Source organism: Solanum dulcamara, chromosome 9, assembly GCF_947179165.1.
Source record: "Solanum dulcamara chromosome 9, daSolDulc1.2, whole genome shotgun sequence".
NCBI classification, from domain to species: Eukaryota; Viridiplantae; Streptophyta; class Magnoliopsida; order Solanales; family Solanaceae; genus Solanum; species Solanum dulcamara.
The window spans coordinates 50,416,356-50,432,919 of NC_077245.1; the positions used below are offsets into that span (position 1 = coordinate 50,416,356).

Genomic DNA, 16,564 nt, shown 5'->3' on the forward strand with positions numbered 1-16,564 from the left:
ATACTCGGGATGGATCACAAATGCACTTGCAAAGCATTAATACATGGAAGACTGGATGTACTGCTTCCAGATCCGTTGGTAAGTCTAGATCGTAGGCAACCTTGCCTATTCGATGAAGGATCTGGTAAGGGCCAATATATCTCAGACTCAGCTTCCCTTTTTGGCCAAACCTCATTACTCCTTTCATGGGCAACACCTTAAAAAACACCCAATCTCCCACTTGAAATTCCAAAGGTCGACGTCGATTATTTGCATATGACTTTTGTCGACTCTGGGCAGCTAATAATCTCTCCTAAATAAGATTTACCTCCTCCCCTGCTTGTTAAACCACGTATGGGCCTATTAGTCGTGTTTTTCCAATATCAGACTAACCAATGGAGAACTACACTTTTTGCCATACTAAGTCTTATACGGGACCATCTGGAGACTAGAATGACAGTTAATATTGTAAGTAATATTGAAAGGTAGTAGGCAATTGTTTGAGCTACCTTTGGAGTCAACTGTATAGACCCGCAACATATCTTCGAGCGCTTAGCTAGTAAGCTTAGTCTGTCCATCGGTCTGAGGGTACAATAGTGTACGAAGACCTGTCTTTGTTCCCAATCTCTTTGTGGGCTGATCTTCAGTAGTTAATTGTAACTCGGCCTCCTTCATCTAAGACAATAGTATGGGAACTCCATAAAGTCTCACCATTCTCTTAATCTACAATTTCTCATAATCTCGGCTTAACAGGTAGTCCTTGATCGAAGGAACACGAGCTGATATTATTAATCTGCGGATGACATTCCATATACCATCATTCGTCCATGGAGTGCAAAATGAGTCTTATAGCCAAGGTCATGTTATGGAATCTTCAACCTCGTGTATTACTTCTTGCCTTCTTTAGACGACATCAACTGGTACCCTTACCTTTTGGGTTTTGCTTTTTTCCCATCAAAGCTGGCTACCGAGTGGTGCTGAAGTTCCCTCACATAATGACCTTCATAGCCATTCTTTGCTTTATCTATCATTACTGGTATAGTGTTGCAAAACTTTGGCATACCAGTGTGCCATTTGTTAGTAACCAGCTACTCCTTCTCATTTTGCTTAAGCCCTTTTACCATTCCTTTAATGTAACTTATAACACTCTAGGTACATAATCTCGTATCGTTGCTTCACCGCTAGTTCAGATTCTTCCATCTCATGCGATCATACCAGCACTAACGCATTAGATCCTACCAGAATTTTGAAGTTAAGGGTGCTTGGGTAAGAGTATTACTAGGATGGGTGACCCCTAGGGAAGTCCTCGTGTCACTTTTCATTGCAATACTTGCAATAATCTGCAAGGCACTTAACTTAGCCAAAGATTTACCTTAGCATCATCTCGCTAGTCTTTATGTTTTGCCTTGCCCTTTCCTCTTTTATCTTATAACTGGTATCGGGGTAGATCTTTAGTTCCACCATGACCATGTCCTTTTTGGTCATTTGATTTAACTTCTCTTTGTATCTCTTAGTAACGTCTCCAAATTATCATAACTCTTTTTCATCATGTATTCCCCCGCTTAGTCTTATGTTGTATATATATATTCATAGGTTACACCACTACTTTTATACAACTGGTATGAGGTAGACACAGTCTTTTTATTTCCTGGTCCATCCCGCTTTACATACTACCTTCGCACTAGAACTTGTTCGCACTAACGCTATACTATCCTATCCCTTTTTTTTCCTTCGGGTATATTCCTTGTCTACTCATTTTCTACCATAAGATATTCTCTTTCTTTTTTCCTTACTACTGGTATATCATATATCAACAACCACCCACGCTGTTACCATATCCTAATCTTTACTCAACATGGCCTTACTACCTTTTACACGATCCTTAGATCGCTCAGTCTTACCCTCTTATTGTATTCACCCCTTTTTGTATGCACCCACCTATTAGGGTCTCTACTAACGGTTCTCCGTACGGTCTCAAATATCATGGCTTCTATCCATTCATTGCTAGCCTTTAGCCCTTGCTAACTTGTGCCGTCATGGGATCTCGCTTGAAATTTAAGTATTCCCGTTAACATATGATAGTGTCAGTTGACTTCAATTCACGCTTATATTTCTCTTGTCCACTTCCCCCCTTTAAGGTGTATCCATGTCATCCTTTGTTTATTTTCAACTATTCATACGTATATGATTCTGTTCCAACACATTTGACATACTGTACCATATCTACACCTTTTGTTAGATCATCTATACTTTAGGTTGCCCCTGTAAGAACCCTTAATCCAACTATGGGGTGCTTAGAATTCTTGATAACTAGTACCCAATCTAGTCCAAGTACTGGTACTTGAGTTATTTAATTAATATAGTAGTTTATCCAAGGCCACATTCCTTTCTTCCCCACCAGTGCTTAGCTAGAGCTCATAATCGTTTCAATTTCTCCATTCGGAAGTACTTGTACTCCAGTGACCCGTGTTTCTAGCCCTACTATCTTCATCCCAGTGGATACCACTTGTTCCTCTTAATGGACTCGCAATGCATCAATGGTTTTGTAGAGCTACCTCCCTCATCCTAGAGGGGTCTTTATATTTTCCACGGCAGAATCACATATCCCCAATACTTCTTTATATCTCACAAGCTTTTATCCTTGTCGGGTCCCTGAGGTTAACTTCCAATTCTTCTCAGTCTCATGTCACTTTTACTTTAATATTGGTCTTATCTTCTCGCCTTTTCATACTACACCTTCAGTTCGCAGCTATCTATTCCCTTTTTCGTTTGATACTCATACTTAATTGATCATGTCTATCTTGAGTGCTTCCTGCAGTAGTCCTTTATTCTTTCATTCCATGGAAATTTTGCGCCCGAGGAGTTTCATGTTACCCTTATATCCCTTGGGAAAATCATTCCTTGGCATCACCGGCCCTTCTGCATCCTTCTAGTATGTTATCCAATATATGAAGCACATGATTCTGGATAACCCATAATTTCATGTCTTTTATCCAAAAGTTATTTTGGTCGCCTAATAACCAATAAAAGGTTACCATAAAGCATCTTCTAACCACTACCAGAAGGAAAATTAATATCCAATAAGCACCACAATACTATTTAGTGCCTAACTCGTGTGGTTTCTCTCTAGGTTCATTCTTGAGTCATGAAAAACTTATCTCATTCACCACTAATGGTTGAGGGTTTTGTACTTTCCCTACCAAAGTGGAACCCAATTGCTGGACACCTTGCCCTCCAATAGGAGTTTCCCTTCGACATAAAACTTCCTAAGTGAACCTGTGGCCCCCTTACCAACAACACGGAGGGTACCCTTACAACTTTATCTCATCATAATAGGGGTACTCGGTATCAACTTACAAGCTGTATGATAAACTTATAGTTCATTTCCCCTTTCTATTTTAGAAAATTTCAATAGAGTTTCCTCTATATTCTTTACTATCCCAAACCTACACTCAGGAAATACCAATAATGTCATGCAAGGACAACATATATATACATCCATCTCATATCATATCACATCCACAATGTCTCACAGGGCCAATATTTACATACGTTTATATCATTTCATATCCCATCCGCACAGGGCTTCCTAGATTAGGCCAAAACAAATATGAGAACTTTACCATATAGCAAACAAAACTATAACTATCACCCTCCTATACCTGTGGTTGATCAGTCCCCAATTTGACTTGGTGACCTAGGAGGTGAAGTATGCTCCCCGTGTCCATCCGGTTTCCATGTGCTTGTTTGTCCATCGTTATCTTCCTCGTTTGAATTGGAAATACATCGATGGCAAGGTAATTCTTGGTTCACCAACGACCAAGATAAAGGGCTCGAATATACCGTAACAATTACCGTGGAAGCCAGCCAGACATAGTGCTCTGTCATGAAAGGAGCTGGCGTGGCTTTCAGAAATACTTACCTGTTCTTCAAATGCTCTGAGGACTCTGTCATTGGGCCCTCCGAGAGATCGGTCTCCATAACATACTCAGGGTCATCGGAGGGATCAGTCTCGATCAAATAACTGGGGCTCCGCCTGCTTGGTCCTGGAGCCCAAGGTCCCGTGTGTACCCTGGGGGCCTTCTCTGCACCCCTCTACTGTTTATAGCTGATCTCTTCATTTTCCAACACCGTATGTACCCACCTGCAAGAAAAGGAGAAGATGACACATGGCAGCAAGCGGAGGTGCCACGTGGAAGCCTAGGCAAGTGTCACGTGGCAGAAGGTGACCTACCTACTTGGGGCAAGTAGGTGCCCACCTACTTGGGGGTGGGCCCCACCAAGGACACATGGCAGCCTAGGAGCCATAGCATAGATATATGGCCTATAGGGGCTGGACACGTGTCACCCTATGTGGATGACACATGTCACATCCTAATAAGGTGTATATATGTGTGTTTGGATGACTACTAAGTCATTTCTTAATTCATTTGATCTGAAACTTAGAGAAAGCAAAGGAAAAGAAACCTAAGACTAAGAGAGAGGGCTATGGCGGCAACAAGATAAAGAAAGGTAAACCTCAACTTTTTCTCCATAAATTAATTATCTACGGTGTTCCTCAACCATGTGGAGATGTATATATGTATCTTACGACATCTACGAAATCAATTCTTCAGTTTTACGCCTAGAAAAGTGAGAAAGGAAAAGAGAAAAATGCTAGGGGTACAAGCTAGAGGGGCTACGGGTTGGGGCTGCCAAGGTAAGCCTCTGAGTTTTGTTCTATGAATTAATAATTTGAGGTGTAAAACGGCTATATAATGGTGTTTTATAACAAAAAAATCAATTTGGGGCAGCGGAAAAGGGACACAAATAGTCCGCCCCAATTCAGCACATCAAGAAGTTTCCGAGATGCCATTTTGGCGAGTTTTGGCCAATTTCGGGTAAGGTAAGGTTTCACCTTTCAATTTGGAATTTATGGTGTTGTTATGGAGTGTGTTACATGCCCTATAGGTTCTGTAAATGTGAAAATGTCATATAAATGCTTGACGTCAAAGACAATCTAAATTGGAGTCATTATAGTTAAATTGTCGTCGAAGTAAAGTGTTGTACTTGTGGTGTGCTGTTGCAGGTGTGTGGGGGTTTGTTTCAGGGCCTAAATTTTTTCTAATAGGGGTGTGGTTGCTTCTGGTTGCATCCACATGACCCCTCATTTTGTATAATTAAAGGCTTTGCGAAATAAAGACTAGAAATCCTATTTTGATATCGTAATTTTCAGCAAGTGGTTTGGAGCTTGTGTTGTGTAATGTTGCCATGTTTTAGGTGTATATATGCTGAAGGATGTTGTTTTTGGTTGGATTTAGTGATTAGGGATGTAATTGAAAATTCGGATATGGCATATTATAGGGGAGGTGCTGCCTAATTTTCGTTAACGCCTTAACTAATTAAAGACCTAGTCGAGAAGACGAACAAGGACATAGGTTCCATGAATACCAAGGTGCAACTGAAGGGACAGAAAATTTTAAGGTCGTTGATACTCGCATTGCTTCTATGTTAAATAGGTTTGGAGGACGATGACGTAGACGTGATTAAGAGAAGTCCATACGACGTATGTGAAGCTTCCTCTTGGCATGTTTTGGAATAAGTATGTAAAGCTATTTTTCTTTCCTTTTGGCATGTCTTAGACTTAAGTGAATTGTATGTGAACTGAGGGGATAATTCCATTCCCAGAACTCCAAGTACGCCTTATAATCCCTATCCACTACTTAGTATTGGAACTCCTGCAAGAATTGAGTGTTGCCCGTTAGGGCTTCTACGTGTTAAAAAGTATTGTGTGGAAAGTTACCCCTCCTTTCTCTTGATAGGTATTTGGTATGAAAATAAGATTATGATGCCATAATTGTTCACCAAGTTCCAGGGTGGGTCGGATACGAAATATGTGTGTGATAATCACCTGAAGGAAAGTACAGACTACACAGAGCTTATTCTCTTTCTTTTTGGCATGTCTTAGTTGTAGGTTAGATATGATATGAGATCCGGAGTGATTCCATTCTTAAGCATCTCTTATTTACTTTTGAATACTGAACTCTTATAGTAGTTGAGCTATCTCCCTGGAAACTTCTATGTATTAAGGAGATAATGAATGTATGGGCTCCAAGCCTTAAAGACTATATGGTTCTAAGTGTTTCTAATTCCATAAATGATTTGGCCCTATGTTAATACATGTCTAGGGTCCCCGAGATTACAATTGATATAGCCCATAATGGCGTTTGAAGGAGACTCAAGATGACTACACTACTACTCGGGTCCTCAGGCAAAAGCTTAACTTTCTTATTCTGTCGAATCTCTGATAATGTTTTAAATTGCATATGGTTACTAACTACTCTACTCGTGTATACTGTAACACTTCTTCTCTGAGTCACGGGATGGTTATCAGATTCATGCTCAATTCTATTGCATTATCCACCGCCCTCACTAGAGGGCCGAGTTACGTATGTATATATATGATAATGTGTTGTAATAAGGTGGTGATGGCACTGGGTCTATGATGGTTGTATAGGTGTATTCACCGGATCCCTGATATGGTCGGCTATATAGTATATTTTGAGCATGTATGTTTTTATGATTTACAGATGACAGGTATTGAGGTTTCTTTTATGATATATTTGTCCCCTGCTTCCCTGTTCTAGTTATGCTATGTTGTGTTTTACATACTCAGTACATATGTCGTCTTGACCCCCTTTCTTCGAGGGGCTACATTTTATGCCTGCAGGTACAGATACAGGTTGTGGGAGTCCGTCAACTTAGGATTTCGTTCAGCTCAGCTGGAAGAGGCCCCATTGTATCAGAGCCTAGTTTTTGATACTGACCACTGATGTATAAAATTGTTTTGTCTATTCAAGGGTACGGCGGGGACCCTGTCCCATCATATGTTGTCGTTAATATTTTTAGAGGTCTGCATACATGTATATGTGGGTTATATATGTCAGTTTGGTTCAGCTGGGTCTACATGATGTATGGTATATGTTATTATGTTATAGAAGCCTTGTCGGCTTCCGTGCCCTTTCATGATGTGATACAAATGAAAAATGCTACAGGTTTATGAAAATATTATCAACCAATAGGGTTATGTTGCATAGTATTGTGTTATTTACAGTTTGACTTGGCCACAACTGATAAACACGTATACGGAGGTCTAGGTCGGACCCCAATTGTGACCTACGGGGTTGGGTCGTGACAAGCTCCCAAAAATTGGGTCAGAGGTTTTTGAGCCTACTAAAGACATTATCCCCGTGGATGAGGGTAAGATGTGTACTAGATTGAAGGGTAAGTCTAATGATGATGATGTAGCTGAGCTGCCCCTAGCTTTGTGGATGATTCCAATAAAGCAATGGAGAACTAATTCTGAGAGTTCATAACACCGTATCTATTTGCTTTTTCTATGTTGATTGTAGCACTACAGTCAGTGCTGAATTTCAAGTGTGGAGTGGTTTAGTAGAGTGTGTCTGTGTGAATATTATTGTTGCTAGCTGGTAATTTTCTTATGATTTTAATGTTTTGGTTTCTTCGCCTTTGTGTTCAGTTCCTTTATCAAGGATAGTCCCATTGAACCATTAAAAACATATTTTCTTTATAGGATTGAGTCAATAGTCTTTTTTAAGTGATATTTCCCTAAGATGGATGGATAATGACCATCTTAAGGATAACTTCACTAATTTTTTTGTGTCAAGGAATCTTTCTATGTCTAGGTAATGACCCTCCAGATCATTTTATTCATTCTATGATATTTTTAGTGTTTAGAGCTTTCCTGTAGTGACCCCAAGTGATTTATGACTTGTTGTCACTGTTCTATTGAGTAGTTGTTTATTTGAGTTTTATGCCCGTTTCCCTATTTTGGAGCTTTTATAACATGAAATGTTAACTTTTCTCACAACTTTAGGAAAACAACCTCAAATTAAAAATCTGACGATTTTATCAGCTCTGAAGAGTACCGAGGAAATCGACACGAGTTTAGGACCATTTGGCACTTTTGCCTTTTAAATTTGGTCTATAGTTGAATTTGATCAACATTCTTGGAAAACACACTCTAATGAAAATTCTAACAGTGGTGTTAGCTCCAGAATGTTTAGTTTGGTCTAGAACGATCCTTCATTCTCTTCCCGAGGCTTCCAGTCTAATCTCAAGGCCCGATGTAGATTTCAACTCAAAATGGAACTTTGATGTATTACCCAGTTTCAATTGTAACGACCTCGTATAGAAATTTTGACTGTTCCATAGAGTCTGAAACGTCAATTTTGGTAGGGTAGCATAATATATTTGCACACAAGAGATTCCGAACTAATTTTGAGCACCCCGTTAGAGTATTTAAACTTGAGAAAACTTAGTTTTTAGTTGATTTATGGTGTAGGTAGATTTTTTATCCATGATAACGGGGCCCTGGTCGTATTTGCGGAGGTCCAAGAAACTGTTCTCCGCCTTCGCAGATCCATGGACACATTGGCGGAGATGTGCCTCTTTTACTTCCAGATTCACGGGGCCTTGGCTGTGTTCACAGAGGTTTAAGTCTTTTGCCTCTATGTTTGCGGGCCTTTGGACGCGTTAGCGAAGGCCAAGATCGATGAACTCCACACTTGCGGTCCATTTAGGCCGCGTTAACGAAGGCCAAAGTCCTAGTCTTTTAATAAAAGACCACAGATGATTTCCGCATCACTTCTCAACTTCCAACTTTGATTTCTCCTCTATTTCTCAACCAAAATTGATGATTTAAGGGTCTAAATTCAAAAGAATTATGTATGGAATACAGTGGTGAGCTCGGAAACTTGAAGGGAAGCTTCGTGTGAGGTATATTTAACTAATTATCTATTGTTCTAGTCATTTTCGGATTGAATTTTTGTTGAACTTTGGGAGGCTGTATCTTGATTGTATGATCTCTTTTTTAGTAATTTTTGAGGCTAAGTTGTGGGGTTTTTCACAAGGAACGTCTTGGTATTTTGGATTGGGAGATTTTCCTTTTTGAGTAATTGATGATCAAAGTTGCTGCCATTTTCACTTTTTAGATTTAAATTATGAGAATTTTGTTCCATGCTCATTTTACGTCGTTCCCCAACCCCGTATTGTTTATCAATTTAATTTTTGATTCGAGATGCCATTTTGGACTAGTATTTGGGGTCAATATTAGAATTTCAGATATAGGTCCCATATTTTTCATTTTGGATCCTTAAATTGACCCATCTCCAATTCAATAATTTTAGCACCATAGCGATCATATTGATGAGGGGATTAACATTTTGTTAGAGTGGTGGAAATTGCAGGCGATTCAAAGGGGAAGAGCTTCAGCGTGGTAGATTTAGAGCGTATATGATCAGCTTCGAGGTAGGCTACGGTCTCCTCCTTTTTGATTGGACTCTAATAGATATCGTTTAGTATATTTTGAATGTGACTTAGGTAAGCAGCTGTCGAGATTTGCATTCTCCTCATCTAATTCTATTTTCTTGTTCCTCGGGTAAGCTTTAGGCTAGAATAGCCCCGTAATATCTTTAGATTAGGTTATGGGCCTTGGTTGTGGTTTTAGCTTAGCATTATTTATCCTGTTTAGGATTGCCATTGACAGCCTTATGCTAGGTTTGAGCCTTATGTGTTTTTCACATGTTTATTGCCCTCTTAGCTAGGCGTAGCTTCCGATAGGGTTATTTATGTATATGATACTCTTTATGCTACTACTTATGGCCTCTAGGATCATCGTAGACGTATGTTTGGCTTTGTTGTGCTTGTTGGGTGCTGAGCTGGCATATCTTTTGGTATGGCATTGGTCCTAGAGATATTTCTTCCCCTATCTGATTCTGAGCTATGTCTCAATTGTCTCGCTTTTGTTTAGCAGTAGGCTTATGATGTCATCTCACCTATTATCTATTGTTGGGCCCGAGGTCGTATCCAATGAGCGATTGGATCCTAGGTTAGTCCTTTGACTTGTTTGTGTGCTAGGACCTGGTATTTCGTTATAGCTGCGTGTAACCTTTTTGTATGCTAGTGATAACATGCTTGCATTATTTTAGCATATTCACTCATTTTGTGGTACGATCCCAGTATTGACATTTGAATTTTCACTATTACTTTTGAGAAGTCTTTCTCTCATTTTTCACTATTTTAAACTGGTTTTAACAGGAGTCCTGCCACCTAGATACTTGGTCACTGGTTTTGGATACTTATGAGGCATCAGGGATGTGCACCTTTTACTATTTGAGGCATTGGAGGCATCTAGAATGTGCTCAGTTTTACTTGGCTATTTGGCGCATCGACGCCTTTGTTGGCCCATCGATGCCCCCGAGTTTACTCTTGCTAGTTGGGACATTCCTCTTTACTGGCCTTGTGGGCAGCCCTTTTTAAGGGTGCTCACGATTGAGGTTACAAGTTTACTGATATTCAGCACGGCATTGCCCTTTCTATATCATCTTGGCTTCTCACTCTACGGTACTACTATAAGGATATTATTTGTCTATGTAAAACCTGGTTCAAGCCCAGGAAGTGTATATAGACTTTTCATGTCCCCTATGAGCCCCTCTGGCTAGAGCACCAGTAAATTAGATGAGGGAGTCGCATGGCTCCCACCTAGTAGGCCGAGGCCCAGGGTGGATCTATACACTTGTTGTTGTTGTTCTTTATGAGCCACCGATGATGTCACTGGATTTTTACTATATAATTACATTCATTAGCATCTCTTATCACCTACATACTTGTATGGTGTGGTCCCTCAGTTTTATGGGGGCCTGGGGTATATGTTTCCACATTTGTACCTTTTGGGGGTATGGGCGTCTGGTCAGTTATTGTTTGATTATACTTGTTCTTATTTCTTGTTGTACTTGTAGTTGGTATCTTGGTGTTGTATTTGTAGTTGGTCTATATGGTATTTGAGTTGGATGGCTATTGGTCCTTTCTGCTAGGCTCAGTCAGAATAGTTCCTAGTAGATTATGTAGTTAGAGTTGCTAGTTAGTACTGTATTTTCATTATTAAACTCCTATGTTCTTGGTCTTCTTGTCTTATTTCCTGTCATTATTGTGATAATTCCTGATTAGTTACTTGTGTAGTACTTACCTAATTATATGTGAATTATACTTTTTATATATTTGGAGCTCAGTCGGCCTATTCCTACTAAGTACCATTCATTTGGTACTCATACTATACTTCTTCCCTATGTAGATCATAGTATGGGTTATCGCCGTTGATTTTGTTATAACCCGTATTTTTCACATTAGGATATTTCGGAGACAACGGTAACAAGTCAAGGGCAAGGCTATGTTTGATCTTGATGGATACAAAATTCTTATGATTAATTGGAATTTCAACTTGGAAATATTATAAAAGGTGAGGGGCAAAAATTGGAATTTCTCATAGAGAATGTTATATCCCATATTTTATACGGTTGGATGTTTTAGGGTAGCTGTGGTAAATTTAAGGGAATGACCATCTCCCAAAATTTATTTAATATACAAGTTGGATATGAATATCATTTATGATCATTAATAGTGTGGAAATAATGGAAAAGGCAAAGGGCAAAAAGGAAAGTTGGCAAAGTGGCCTATGGTAATATTGTGGAAGGCTAGGAGTAAAATAGGAATTTCATAAAGTCTTCAAGAAGATTCATGTGGGCCCCACATGCCATATGGAAGCCCGTGATTGGAGGAAAGGGGTGTGTTGGACCAATGAGATCTTGACACGTGTCACCACTTAGGTCTTGACATGTGTCGCCACTTAGGGCTTGACACGTGTCACCACTTGGGGGATGACATGTGTCACCCCTAAAGTAGTATATATATATATATATATGAGTCTTATGACTCATTAATTTCCACACTCATCTAGAGTGTTCAAGAGCAAGGAAAACGAAATTACAAAAAAAAAAAAAAGAGAAGAGAAGAGAAATTAAAGTAGAAAGAAGGAAAGAGCTACGGTTTTGGGAGGAGAAAAAGGTAAGTTCTCCAATTACGTTCCAAGAATTAATTATATGAGTTATACCATGATGTTATGAAGATATTAGTAATGAAATTTTATGGTTTGAAGCAGCCCAAAACGTTACCAAACAGCCAATAAGTTTCAGCTGCGCTAAAGGAAATTCTGAGGCGAGTTTTGGCGGGTTTTGGTGAATTTCGGGAAAGGTAAGGTTTTATCTTTAAATTGAACTTTATGAGGATGTTGTGAAGTATATTACATGTCTTAAAATATGATGTAAGTGTAAAAAATGTATAAGGATGTTTGACGTTAGAAACAAACTAAATGGAAGTCGTAGTAGTTAAATCGAAGTCGCGTAGTGTGTTGTTTGGTGGTGCTGCAGTTTGGTGGTGGTTTAATTGCGTGTTGCATGGCTGTAAATTACTCAAAAATGGATGTGGGTGCTTCTGGTTGCAGCCACACGACCCTCCATTTGGTATGATTAAATATTTTACGAAATAAAGGTTAAAAACTCTACTTTGGTATCGTAGTTTTGAACGAGTTATTTGGAGCTTGTATTGTGTAAATTTGAAGTGATTTACTTTTATACATGCTGCTGGTTGTTGTTTTTGGTATGGTTGTTGACATTATGGCCGAGTTGAGAACTCGGGGATGTTGAAGTTATAGGGGAGATGCTGCCTAATTTTCGATAGATTCGGAGCTAGTAATGAATAGTTGAGGGAAATGAATAAGGAAAGGACCTCTATGGAGACTTGGTTGTAGAGATGGAATTGGAAAGTGAAAGGTTATTAACCTTAGTATTAATTTCATGTTAAATAGGTTCAAGAGACGACGAGGCGAGCATAGTTAAGAGTAATCCGTAAGAGGTATGTAAAGTCTATCCTTTCTCTTCTTTTGGCATGTCTTTGTCATAAGTATGTAAAGTCTATCCTTTCTCTTCTTTTGGCATGTCTTTTTCATAAGTATGTAAAGTCTATCCTTTCTCTTCTTTTGGCATGTCCTTGTCATAAGTATGCAAAGTCTATCCTTTCTCTTCTTTTGGCATGTCTTTGTCATAAGTATGTAAAGCCTATCCTTTCTCTTCTTTTGGCATATCTTTGTCATAAGTATGTAAAGCTTATTCTTTCTCTTGGTATGTTTTGGCATAAGTACGTAAAGTTAATCTTTCTTTTGGGCATGGTATTTATGAAACAAAAATATGTCTTTTATATAATTTCAAATAAGTTCCTATTCCTAGAGCAACTAGGATGGCCAATTTCTTGATTTCCGAAAGGTATTTTATTATGCTTCGATACATGTATATGATTCTAGAAGATTTATTTTGATATAATCTAGGGTAACTTTTGAAAGGTAATTGACATGACTCTTGTCTCAATTTTTTACATGATAGCTCATTCTGATTATTCCATCGAGTCTTAAATATGATTTAATTTGCATTAGTTTCTCACTACTCTACTCGTGGATACCCCAATGCTTCTTTTACCCAGCTCGGGCTAGGTTTTGTTATCGTGCGTACTTCTCTGCATTGTTCGCCGTGTCCCGACGTGAGGGGGCAGGTATGACATGTACATGGGGTGGTAAATGTTATGCCACGGAGTTATGCTGTGCCATGTACATATATGTTTGTGATATGACATGATATGATATGATTTGATATGACCATCTGATATGATATGATTTGTTACGGAGATATTCTCTACTCTGGTGTTATGCTGTGTTGTGGCGCCAATGATGGGAGGGCGACCACGTTTGTTCATCGAGTCCCATAATGAGGCCAGATATGGCATATATTTTTCTGCATACATTATCTAATGTTTTGATCAGCATTTGATATTTTTGGATATTTTGCTCATTTTTGCACATTCTGCTTTGGTAATGACTTTACTGATTTCAGTCCATGTTTTACATACTCAGTACATTTTCCGTACTGACCCCCTTTCTTCAGGGGCTGCGTTACATGCCCACAGGTATAGACGATTGGTTTCCTGATCCGCTCGCTTAGGACATCCACCATGTTGGTCGACAGTGCTCCTTTGTCCGGAGCCCTATTTTGGTACTGACACTTTCTGTTGTATATGTATATACGTTGTTTAGGGGTACGGCGGGGCCCTGTCCCATCATATGACTAGGATATCATTCTGTAGAGGTATGTAGACATGAGATGTGGGTTTTGTATATATGTTTTGGTTTTTTTGTGTTTCGTGATGGCCTATCGGCCCTCGTGCATTATATCTGTTTAGAGATCCCTTCTAATCATTACCTATGTTTATTCTATTAATGTACTAAGTGGGGCTAAGGGTACGTATGGGTGCCCAACTCGGGCACCAGTCATGGCCTACGGAGTTGGGTCATGACAGATTTGGACTGGTGCGGGGCAACTTCTGATTCGGGGATTTAGTGAGCTCCTAGCATTCAGAGTTACCAATTTCCATCCATGCCAGATTAGTACTAGTCTTGACTTGCTTTCGAAGACTATCTGTACTCATATTGTATTTGTAAAAGCCTTGTACTTCTAATAGGTTAAGATGCTCAATTACTGACTGATGCGAGGTCTTGGGGTGGTTTCTTATATTTGTTTCAGTTGTCCTGTTTCTTCTCATTACTACTTACTTTTCACTTTATTTATTCATCTTCCTCCTGATAGCCCATTTCCTTTGGTTTCATGCTACAGATTTAGGGTAAGACTTACCTGCTGGTGGGTGCTAGTAGGTGCCGTCACAGCCTAAGAAATTAGGTCATGACAGGCTACATGATTGCTAAAGGCAAATTTGATATTATGAAAAGTATGTGTAAATAATGACTATATTTTCAGACATCTAGGCTCTTTTATTTGACTCATAATTAACTTAAGATTAAATATGAATTCTTGCAATTGCTTAGTTAAGAGTCTATATTGATCCTTCTTGATTTCGACATTTTCCATATATCGTAATTTTTTTTATATTCCTTGTTGTATTTTGATGTCCAGAACTTGTCCAATTTGAATTTGAAATGAAATGAAGATTGTAAATTTAAGAAGTGATAGGCATTTCTTTGATAGCTATGTTTTAACTCACTTCATCTCAATAAATGATCCTAATTAAACCCTTTTGGTCCTTAGCTTATTGTTTGGCATTCCTATTTGAAGATTATTTCTATTGTTTGGTAGACCATAAATTTAATCTAAAAACTCCTAAGCGCTTGATATGAAAAAGTGAAGTAATTAAAGGATTGAAAATCAAAGAATGGCAAAAAGCAAATGTGAAGCCCCAAGGTTGTAGTTAGTGGTGTGAGAAAGCTTAAATATTATTAGTAGGGAGATGAAAAAAAGGGAGTTGTGTAATTAATCAAATACTCCCTGCTATAGTGCAGTAAGTGAAATAACAAAAGAAAAGGTAAACAAAGAAAGTTGGGGGAAAATAATGATGATGTAAGTTGTGTTGTTGAAGATGTGCATAATTGAAAATTGTGATGTATTATAAGCACTTGAGAACATTAGTCACTAATCTTAACCAAATATAGTTCTTACATGTCCCTTCGACTACATTACAATTCAAAAAAGTTCCATTTGATCCTTAATTTGCACATTCTTATATAAGTGGAGCATGAAACCAAGGGCAAACCTATGGTTCATCTTGTATGGCATTTGAATTCTTTTGAGAGAGTGAGTGTAAGTTTGTTCTTACGCACATCATGTGACGTATTGTTTACATGTGATTGATGATGGGTGACTCTCTTGTAGTCAAGGCGCATGTTTAATGAAGGATAGGTGTTTTATACAATATCTTAGTTAGTAATATGCTTGAATTTACAAAAAATTGTAGAGTCAATTCTTGAGGCTAGGAGGTATCAATATAGTCATGTGGGTGTTGATGAGGATAATGTGACATTCTTATTTTTGAAAGATGCTAATAATGTAAGTCATTGTAGTCTTAGTATGAATGCCTTTGTGTTGAGTCATGTGTTGAATTTGTTGGTATGTGAATGTATGGAATGGTTTTTAAGGAAAATAATTATTTAAGTGAGGGGTGGTGATCTTAGGCAACACTAGACATATGACCATATCTAGACCATCTACTAAGTTGTAATAGTGTCCATATAATAAATGATATGATAGATGTTTTGTAAGATGAAATCACATGTGATGCAGCTTAAATAAAAATGGAATGCTTGAAAGATGAAGTTGAGGCTAAGACATACAATAGTTTGGGCGACACTAGACATATGACCATATCTGCTGGTGGGTGCTTGTATGGCATTTGAATTCTTTTACTGTATATAAGACACTTTTTGAGAGATTTTAATTATTTCAACTTTTTCAAAGACATACAATAGTTTGGGCGACACATTTGGACCAAAAATTTAGGTTTGTTTTCTACTCTTTCAACCTTTTCAATTCTCTCATGTATTTTGAAGAATCAAAACATGTGAATCACATTATGAGTTGCTAAATTCTATATTTCTAGGTTTTTGGCTATGAACAATTATTGAGTTATGGAACTTTATATGAAGTTTGGTTATCATTATGAGTTATTCTTATGTTCTTGTTCTGATTACTTTAATGCTTTATCACCATCAAAATCTATATGCCTTTTCATTAACTAAGGTGTCTCGCTCTGAGACTATACCCTTGATGTGATACGATGCTTAGAGCCACAACTGACCCCAGGCTAACCTCATTGAATGGTATGATACTAAAATTTACAAAGCAACATAAGAGATAAT

General features: G+C 38.4%; 1 pseudogene; it reads left to right on the top strand.

The window, feature by feature from the left end:
- The first annotated feature begins 1,180 nt into the window (after nt 1-1,180).
- LOC129904791 (5S ribosomal RNA) lies at nt 1,181-1,299 on the top strand (annotated as a pseudogene).
- Nucleotides 1,300-16,564: the final 15,265 nt, after the last annotated feature.